Raw genomic sequence first — 9685 nt, 5'->3', positions numbered from 1 at the left:
AACAAGGCTCGAAGAGGGAAGGCATCTCCTGGCTTGTGTGGCCCCTGCCCTCCCTGTGCTACCTGCAGCACCGGCTGAATTAACGAGTCATTAAGTGCCTGAGCAAACACCCGCTCCCTGCAGAGCCAGGGGTGTCCCTGGGCAGGGGGTGCGGGGGTGACTGGTGAGGCTGGCGGAGCAAGCAGCCTGCAGCTCCATCCCCTGGGAAGCTGCAGGGGGAGTGGGAAGTGCTGCCTGCACACAGGAGGGCATGCCTCCTGTGCCTGGGGGACAGGCCACTAGGAATGATGGCACCGGGGGTGGCAGCGGTGGGTGCTGCTGCCCGTGAGAGCAAGTGTGAGCTGCCCTCAGGGTGGCCAGGGCAGGAGCGTGGAGCAAAACACTGAGAAAGCACAAAACCTTGCAGGAGTAGGTAGGACAGAGCCTGGAGCTGAAAATGGTGGGGTTGTGAAGGACACTGGGGCTGCCCTAGCTATCTCTGCTGATGGCAGGATCAGCAGCACTCCCACCACACCTAAACCAAGGTCCCCCAAGCCTGGTCAGACCTTGTCCCCAACTGCCGTCCCCACCACCACCATCACCAACGTGTGGCTGGTGAAGCAGCCAGGGCTGGCTGTGCCTGGAGCCAGCAGCTCCAACCTGGACTCCTTCACAAGAGCTCCTCAGCATGGGACCCCGGGGAGCACGAGGGAGACTCACAGCTGGGTGGGCAGGAGAAGCTTCCTCCCAGCCCTGCTGCAGCTGTCAGACAGGCTCTTGGTCTGGGTGCAGACACCAGCTGACATAGAAGCCAACATGCCACTAGATTAGCTCTTTCGGTGATTAATTGTTCTCACCACCAAAGACCAGTGGCTGTTAACAGGTTTTTTACTTGCTCTATTTTGGACATTCATCTACTTGCCTTTCTCAGCACTGGCATAAATCAGAGCAGTTTCACTGACAGCTTTATACCAGGAGTGAATTTGTCTCCAGCCTTTCACATTTTGGAAAAGTAGAAGAAGCAAGAGAGAAAGAAGTGCAGCCAGCAAGTGGTACAGGTGACCAAGCAGAACGGACTGAGGCTTCAGATGGGTATGGTGGAGGGCAGGCAGCATCCTCCAGACCACGAACAGACCTGAGGCACCAGAGCCCCTATCTAGCTTTGATCCAGCTGGATTTCGATGAGTTACAGGACCAGGCTCAGGCTGGGCATGCACCAGGAAGCCATGCAGCAACAAGACCAGGCTTTTCCCCACATGCACTGACCTGCTGGATTAAAGACATCCCCGAAAACCAGCACATAGTGAAGAAAAAGACAGGAGCCCACATGTTCCGTGGGATAAACGTCCCTCTGGCTCTGACGTCCCCATGTACGAAGCAGAGCATGTGTCCTGTGCAAAGGACACAAATGAACAGCACAGGCAAGATGAGATTATGTGAAATCCCCTGCTCACTTGACCTCCTTCACGTCCCACCTTCTATTTATATGCCTTGGGGCTGTTAGGGACAGCAGGGGTTGTCCTTGTCCCACACTCGCAGGGCTGGGGGGCTCAGCCATGGGTCCATGGGGTTAGGGTTGGCCCCTGGAGCTGGCTGCTGCTGCCTCAACAAGAGAGGCTTGAAGGGTTTCCCCCTAAAACCCTAACTGTGGGTTCTGCTGTCCCCCCCTCGCTGGAGATGAAAAGCAAATTGAAATGCTACCTGGGACTAACCTCCCCATCAGGGGACAGGAAGGTCAAGGGGGACTCCTTGGGCTTCAGAGCTTGGGTTTCCTCAACAAGCAGTGATTTATTCTTTCTTTTATGTGATATTTAACAATAAGGTGCTGGCCAGGAGCCAGGGCTGGTTATGGATGCCTGCTCTGTTTGCCTTTCTCATGCTCTTCTCGTCCAGTCCCTTCCCTGGCAGGTGCTGCTCATCGCCTGCTCCTGAGCGACATTTGAGCGGTGGAGATGCCACTGACCCAGAGCCTGGGGTTTGGTCTTGGTGCCAGTCCAGCACAGAGGGATGCAGGGCAGTGAGCATCCAAGGGAGTACAGGAGCACCCAAAGGAGCCTGCTGGGAAGAGCCAGGGCTGTGAGGGGGAAAGGTGCTCCATGGAGAGCTCTTGGAGAGGGATCAGCTCATGGGCTTGGTGGGGCAGGGCTGGATGATGGCAAAGCAAAGGAGGTGCTTTGGGGAAGTGATATTTGCCTTTGTTGCTGCTTTCTCAGCCCCCTCACAACAGACTGGACATTAATTCCCTGGGTGCCAGAGGGGTTATTTTCCTAGGACTGGGAGCCAGGACCATAGAGAGAGGAACATTTGTTGCTCGTGCTGATCTCTCCCCCAACAAGGACACCCTTGTCGCGCCCCGCACACCGTGCGGCAAGCCAAGAACAGACCCTCTGTACCTCAGGCTGGAAAAAACAGAGCCAGTAGCTTGGCATCATCTGTATTTAACCTTCCAGCTTAGTCCCCTCTGGGAAGCAGGACGTGACCTCCTCATTTCCACCCGGCAGGCACGGCTGGCAGCCGGCGGTGGCGGCACACGGCTCTGCATCTCCGGGCTGGAGCAATCAGGGCACAGCAGGCATGCACTGACAAGTGTCAGCTGAATTTCTCTACCACTTCAAATACATTAGCAAGGCCACAAACACAGCTCCAAAATGCTGCAGGCTCAGCTGAGCTGATAAATAACCCCCCAAAGCCACCAGCAAGAAAAGAACCCCCCTCCCTTCTTTCCACAGGAGACAAAAGCTCAGCATCACTTTGCCCCCTTTTATCTGGATAGCAACCGAGCAGATCCACTCTCTACCTTGCTGTGCTTGAATCCAGTACCAGAAGGGTCAATTCTGTGCCACTTCTGCGGAGTCATTATCCTGTTGGTTATATAAATGTCTGGGCATGCACAAAAGGCAGTGCTGATACAGTGGCTCCAACACCAACTCTCTCCAACACCTGCTTTTCAGCTGGAGAGAAAGCCAAGCACAAGAACATCTCGAGAGCTGTCACACAGAAGGCTGCTGTCTTTCAAGCTGAATGGAGGTCTAAATAGCTCTCACTTCTCCTTTAGAATCTCATTTCTAAATGCAATTAATACTGGCACATGCATAATGAGAGACTGACAAGTGAATACAGACTCCTGCAATAAAGCAGCCAGCCCCAAGTGCTATGTAAATATTACAAATCCTGACTAGAAGCTGACCTGGGGAAGACAGCTTTCTGGTGATTAAACCCAAGTGACAATACCACTGGATTCCTACATCTGTCACAGTACTACCTGCTGATACATAATGAGCTACACTAAAAGAACTAGCTCTTGCTGCTCTTCAATGCAGATAAAATGTCTATTTGTAGAATGTAATTAATCTCTTCTTCAAAATCAGGAACCTTAGTGTCCTTGGTAACAACATGCCAATGACTCAGAGAGTGTCTCTGGCTTTTTCTTCTGATGTTTGAGCGAGTTATTGAAAGTGACCCCGAATTCTAGCACTGGAAAGGAGCTGTGCTTTGGAAGTGGAAAAGCCAGCTGGGTACCTAGAGGTGGGGACAGGTTTTACCCACCCCTCTGGTCATTGCAGGGCTCCTTCAGCAGCTTAAGGAGGTTCCTGGACTTGGTTCAGCCACGTTCCCTCGGATGAGATGAGCTCTGTCTCGAGATCTGGTTCCTGACCCACGGAGCACAATTTCCATTTGCCATCAGGTGTAACCAGGCAGGGAATGACACAGAAAGCAGAGCAAGGGTGAGAATCGCAGGGTGAAGAAGCTGCTCCCTCCTTTCCCCACTTTCCACAGGCAGGAAGTGCTGTGTGATGGCTCTGGGGGTGTGTGTGTACCCGGCTGCTCCCCCGGGTGGCTTCTGAGCCTGTTGCCTCATTTCAGCCAAGTCTGGCAGGAGACAGAGGTTCAAAGATGTCCACTCCCTACCAGGTAGTGAAGATGCAAAGCCATGAGCACTGCTGAGGTAGAGGGATGCAGGGAAGAGTTACTGGCAGAGCCCCTGGTCCCTTTGAGGGTTGTCCTTGGGCATTGCCTGCTCCTCTGGCCATCCAGTTCGAGGTGAGATGTGATGGGGGCCAAAAAGGCAAAGCTGGGCCACTCAAAAGCCCCCAGGGGCCATATCTGCTTTCTATGAATTTCAGTGGGAAGCAACCACTGCTGCTTGTTGCTCACTGACCCCATTCCAAAGCCCAGGGGAAGGATGGGCCGTGATGAAGGGACAGCTGGTTGCAGACAGTGGGTGATGGAGGACTTGCATGATTTATTTATTTCCTGGAAAAAAAAAAAAATCTAAAAGAAAAAAGGAAAAAAAAAATTTTATAAAATCAGCATATTCCAGGACTAACTGTGCTGCAGCAATTCCTTGTGGGACTTGAGGTGCCTGGTCCCCCTGCAAGAGACATTCACCTCTGCCTGCTGCACTCTGCAGATCTCAGGGGCCATGGGGAAAAGGGGGTTTTAGTTGTAACTGAGATCTCAGCTCCTTGGACACAAAGCTACCCTTTCTTGCAGCAGGTTCTTGCTTCCATCTAGAAAGGGCTGCAATCAGCACCACTGCCCACAGCTCATCCCATCTTCTCTGTCCCCAGGGATCCCGAGGGAGAGGGAGAGACCAGGAGAGAGGCTGGTTCTGACCCTGGCACTACGTGACACCACCTTGGAGTGAAAACCAGGTGGGTTGTAGCAGTTCTCTGGGATAGATGCAGCTTTGAGGAAATTGTGGAAAGAAAGTGCTAGCTCGGGGTGAAAAGCCTGGCCTTTTGTCTTTCTGTCCTGCTCACAGACCCTTCAGGCATTTTAATGATGATTTCTTCCTGTTTCACCCAGGATGTGGGGGTCTCTGCCTGCTGGTGAGGCTGTGAAGGCTCTAGAAAAGTATCTGATTTTAGGGTAAAGAAATTAGAGCCTGAAACAGCCAGATTGGAAGGGAAAAACCCATTTTCCCATCACTTTCAGTAGCAGCTCAGTTCTCAGGTGAGGGCCTATCCAGCTCTTCCTCTGTAGCCTCCTCCCCACTGCCTTGATGCCAGGAGCATCTGGCAGGGACAGGGAAGGCAGCAGAGCTGGTGATGGTCCAGCCAGGGTGGGGATGGGATGCATGTGATGTGGGGATTTGGGACTGATGTGGCCTTGTGTCCTGCACAGTGACCCCAAGGGAGTGCAGGCTGGCTCCAGGCTGCCCCTCTGCAGCTCCCAGCAAAGGCAGGGCAGCTCACACCACTGTCTTGGCCTTGGGAGAAAACCTTTCGTGTGGAGAGTGAGGGGACACTGGGCTGGGGCATGTTGAGGGGGTTTGAAGGGAAAACAAGGCCAGGGCTGTCTTTCTTTCCTATTTCCCTGCCCCCCAGCCCACACGGCACTGCTGAATGCCTGTGGACAGCCCAGGAACTCCCCTTGCCCTTCAGCAGATCCCAAAACGCTCATAACCTCATCTGTCTCACCTCTCAGCAAACAACTAATCACGCCTCCTTCTCCTCCCGCAGCTCCTCTGCTCCCTGCAGCCAACACCAGCACATCCCGGCCTCAGCACACGCCAAAACCCCCCAGCAAAACAACCCATGACAACAACCCATACGTCGACTGAGCCACATCCCCCTGGCTCCCCTCCCACAGCTCAGGAGGGACCAGACACCGGGATAAACGCTGGTGCAGCCCAGAAATTCATCTGGTTTTAAGGCTGAGCCCCAGGTGGGGGTGGCCAGGAGCCCCACAACAACATCCTGGGCAAGCTGTGCCGCTACCTGTGGGAATGGGGCCACCAAGCATCCTGCTCCTGGCAGTGGGGTTCACAAACCCTCTGCAGTTCTCCCAGCTTCTCAGACATGTTAATGAAAGATCAGTTTCCAGGCACAGCTCTCGCTGGAGATGACAGCATTAGAGGTGCATCTGTTTCCACTAAGCACCAGTCTCGTGCTGGGTTTGTTTGGCCTGTTTGTGGTGGGGAAGAGTGGCTTTCAGCACTCAGAGATGTCTCATGTCTGGGAGAAATGGGGGGGAGGAGGGATGGGGGTGGGAAGAGATATTTTTGGCTCTATTTAGCCACAAAAATTTGGTTTGAAAAATAAAGCAACGTATCCCTGTTTGCTGCCAAACTGAGGCAGACGATTTGTTGTGCAAGCCTTGATTTGTTTGAGAACTTGGTGTCCTGTTGGAAAAATAAAAGCTCTGATGGGAAAAGTCTAGCTGCATGTATTGATCAGTCATTGGTGGGCTTGCAAACATCAGCTTCACACTAACTGAAAAAAGCAGTTCCCAAAGGTTTTGCCAACACGTGTGAGGCAGAAGGAGACAGGTCTTTGCTTTTTCTTTTGGTGAGTGGTTACCCTGCAGAATCCTTTCTGTGGGCACAGTTGTGCCAGCATTACCATGGCTGGCATGCACTTTCAGTGCCAAATACACCCCTTTTGCACCCAAAATGGGCTGTTTGCTCCTTTCTCAGAGCTGACCACTGCTGGCAGCCACCAGCAGGATGCAGTGGTGGGGGAAGGAGAGCAGCAACAGTGGGGAAGAAGGCTGGGATGTGGCTCCTGCCCGGGATGCTCCTGGCTGATGGCAGCACCATCTCCCCATCCTGGAGCTACAGGGCCACCTCCCCTGCTGAGATAAGGCCAGACTCAGAGACAAGAGCTCCCAGCAGCTTGGTTCTCCACATTAATAATTTCACAAATGCCTACAGAGTTTTCCAAATAATCTTTTTTACCCCTGAAGCTTTCTAACTAAGCTTTTACAACCTCAACTCACTGTAAACCATTTTTTCCCCATTTTTTTTTAGTAAAAGAAATATTATGAACACACAGAATAAAACTGCTGTTATACCTGGAGCTGCCTTCATTTGATAGCAGATTAAAAGTGAAATGGAGAGTCAATAATGCCAGGAAGGGGGGGGGGGGTGGGGTGGTGGTGTCAGGGTATGAATACAATATAGAGGCACTGAAGGCAGTGCAGAAGAGATTGGGAGCTGGAAAGGCAAAAGCTTCTCAGGATTGAAGCCTCAAAAGCAGAATCAGCTCCTCAGATGATATAAATCACCTTGGACTCCCCTGGCATGCTGATATTGCTGTACCATGGCTTTTATGTGTTGATTTAAGGGAAAATAAAGGTCAGGGGCTTAGCTGCAGAGGAGGCACCAGGACTGAGGCTGTTCAGCTCTGGGTGGGCAGTGATGAGCAACAAGGAGGATCTGCAAGGTCAGAACGGGGATGGAGAAGAGCCCCAAGGGAGAAGAGCATATGCTGGATCTAGGATAGACCCCAAAGACTCAGAGAAGAGCCTAGTGCAGCCCCCTGAGGGTAGCTGGTTGGAGCTCAGATGTGTAGGGTTAGCCCAAGCACAGTCACCCTGGGCTTAGGCAAAACCCAGATTTCAGTCTGGCCCTTTCCACCAGTTACACTGACCTTTCTCCTCATCTGGACTAGCACACACACAAAAATCCCTGGACAACATGGGGCCAGCTGGAAATCATGCCTGCAAATATCACGTTGCTGCTGGGAACAGGGTCCCTGCACTCCAAACCTGGGTGTGCAAACATGGCTTACTAAATCAACTGCATGGGGGTGTTGTAGGTTTGGGGGGATAAAGGCTTCCTGAGCCACAGAAAGGCCAGGTCTCTGTCTGGAGACCTCCAAGAGGGTGGATTTCATGAGAAATGTTCTTTATGTACTCAACCAGCAGCAGCCAGCAGCTGAGATAAGAAGGGGTGAGTGTGCCTGCAGCAAGTGGCTGCATGAGGGTTGCCGGCCACAACGAGGTGTTTGCTGTCTGTGCTGAGATCTGTGATGGTCGCAGAAGGCCCTTGGTGGGTGGGAGTGGGAGTTCACTCAACCTCGTTAACTGCTTCCTCTCTGTTGGCCAAAACCACCCTCTGCTTTATGAGAAACAGAGAATGGGTAGTGACAGCCATCACAGGCCAGGGGAGGTGTCACCATCACCAAGGGATGGGATGGTGTCCTCAGGGCCAGGAGGCTGAAGGACGTGGTCCCACCATCACAGTCCTGCTGAGGACATGCTGTTTGTTTGAGGAGGAAGGAAGGATTGCGACATCTCCATTCTTGTTCTTTGCACCCCTGTCCCCACTAAAATACACTTTGGGGGGGGAAAAAACAAAACAAACAACAACACAAAAGAGAAATGAAAGGGCAAGTGGGCTACACCCAGCTGGGGGTGATGGTGGTGTGGGACCAGCAGTCCCACACAGCCTGGAAGAGGGGGTGAAGCTGTGGGGCCTTGCTGGGCCCAGCTCCCCGGGGTTTATCTGACTGTCTGTTTTCATCATTTCTCTGTGAGAAGGGAAAGGGACCACACAGCAGCAGCAAGTCCTGGAAATCTGTGAGGGAGGCTGTTCCCAGCACTCTTCCCTCCATCATGACCCCTGTGTACAGTTGGCCATGGAGGACATATGGCCCTGCATAGGCTCCAACTCAGTGAGATAACACCTCACAATTAAATCCCTAATTACAATCAGTGAGTGCACTTTCCCAGCTCTCCTGTCTCAGCTGCACACATGGCAGACTGAGTGGAGCAGGACTGGGGTCACCACCCCACCTTGACTGGCCTTTCTGGTCCATCCCTTCCATATCAGACACTGCCATCCTCTGCTCCTGCTTCCAAGGCATCCTAAAGGCTGCTCATGCCCTGTAACTTCTCCTTTTTTCAGAATTAAAAAAATAAAAAATCAACCAAAAAACTATGGGAGGAGGGAGGAAATTGCTTCAAGTTTCTTAACTATCTCATGGAACAAAAATGCTTCTTAAGGCTGCTCAGGGCAAGACAGGGTCAAACGTCCCTCGTTATGCTGATTTACTGGGAGGGCTGGGGAGTGGAAGGGGGCAACAATCCAGCTGCTTGTCTTGGTGCACAAGGAGACCAGCCTGGGATGCAGACTGGGAGGTGAGGACTGATCTCCCCAGCAAGAGATCAGGGTGGTGGGTTTACCAGCAGAAGGTACAGCAGGGTGCAGGCTGCTGTGCACCCACACAGGGTGCCTGCACCCCAAAGCAGACCTGACCTGCACTGATGCAGAAGAGAGGCAGGGCAGAGCTTTCCTTGTCCTCAGTTTGGTGACTCTCTGAAGAACAGAGCAGAAGTTGAGTCCTTCACAGGGAGACTGGTACTGGGTCAGGGAAGTTTCCTTGCACCAACCTCAGTCCTTGCTGCCCTTCACTGGGCAGCCTCCAGCTGGGACCTGGCAGAGAGGAAAGGGAGCAGGCTGGCCCAAATTTGAGGGTGTAAATCAGCAGGGTTCCTCTCCAGAGAGAGCTCAATTACATTGATTTACACTTGCTGCAGATTTGGTCCATTCAACCCAATTAAAACTCCAGAGGAAGTGCAGAGAGGCAGGATGTAATTACCCGCCCTGGAATCCCAGATCAGAACAGGAGGCAGAGCTCTCTGGATCAAATTAATCCCTGGTGTAACTCTGCTGAAGTTACACCAGGGCTATAATTGGCCTGAAACACTTTAACTATCTCATTTAATGTTATTCATGCTCTGCTGGAGATGAGAATGTTTATCCTAAATGAGAGACTCTAATGCTCCACAGCAATAATAGAGTGTGAGGCTTATGCAGCTTCTCATTTACAAGGATGCTGGGGAGGCCAGATTGTCATGGAAGACGTGGCAGATCTGGACTCCCCAAATCTTTAACCATTTCCATGACTCCTGCAGTGGCTGGTTTTCCTGTTGTCCTTCCATCAGTGTACCCACCCTCTTCGTGCCCAGGCTGCTT

The 9685-nt window shown here is 52.3% G+C and overlaps 1 long non-coding RNA gene across 1 annotated transcript; it reads left to right on the top strand.

Annotated features, from left to right (window-relative positions):
- Positions 1-3747: 3747 nt before the first annotated feature.
- LOC127391818 (uncharacterized) lies at positions 3748-5948 on the top strand. Its single transcript, XR_007891135.1, has 3 exons — positions 3748-4020; positions 4551-4634; positions 5445-5948. It is a non-coding gene; the product is annotated as an uncharacterized LOC127391818 (long non-coding RNA).
- The last annotated feature ends 3737 nt before the right edge of the window (positions 5949-9685 follow it).

This window comes from Apus apus, chromosome 17 (genome assembly GCF_020740795.1).
Source record: "Apus apus isolate bApuApu2 chromosome 17, bApuApu2.pri.cur, whole genome shotgun sequence".
Lineage (NCBI taxonomy): Eukaryota > Metazoa > Chordata > Aves > Apodiformes > Apodidae > Apus > Apus apus.
The sequence above is the reverse complement of the archived record's forward strand: the minus strand, read 5'-3'. Positions and strand labels throughout refer to the sequence as shown.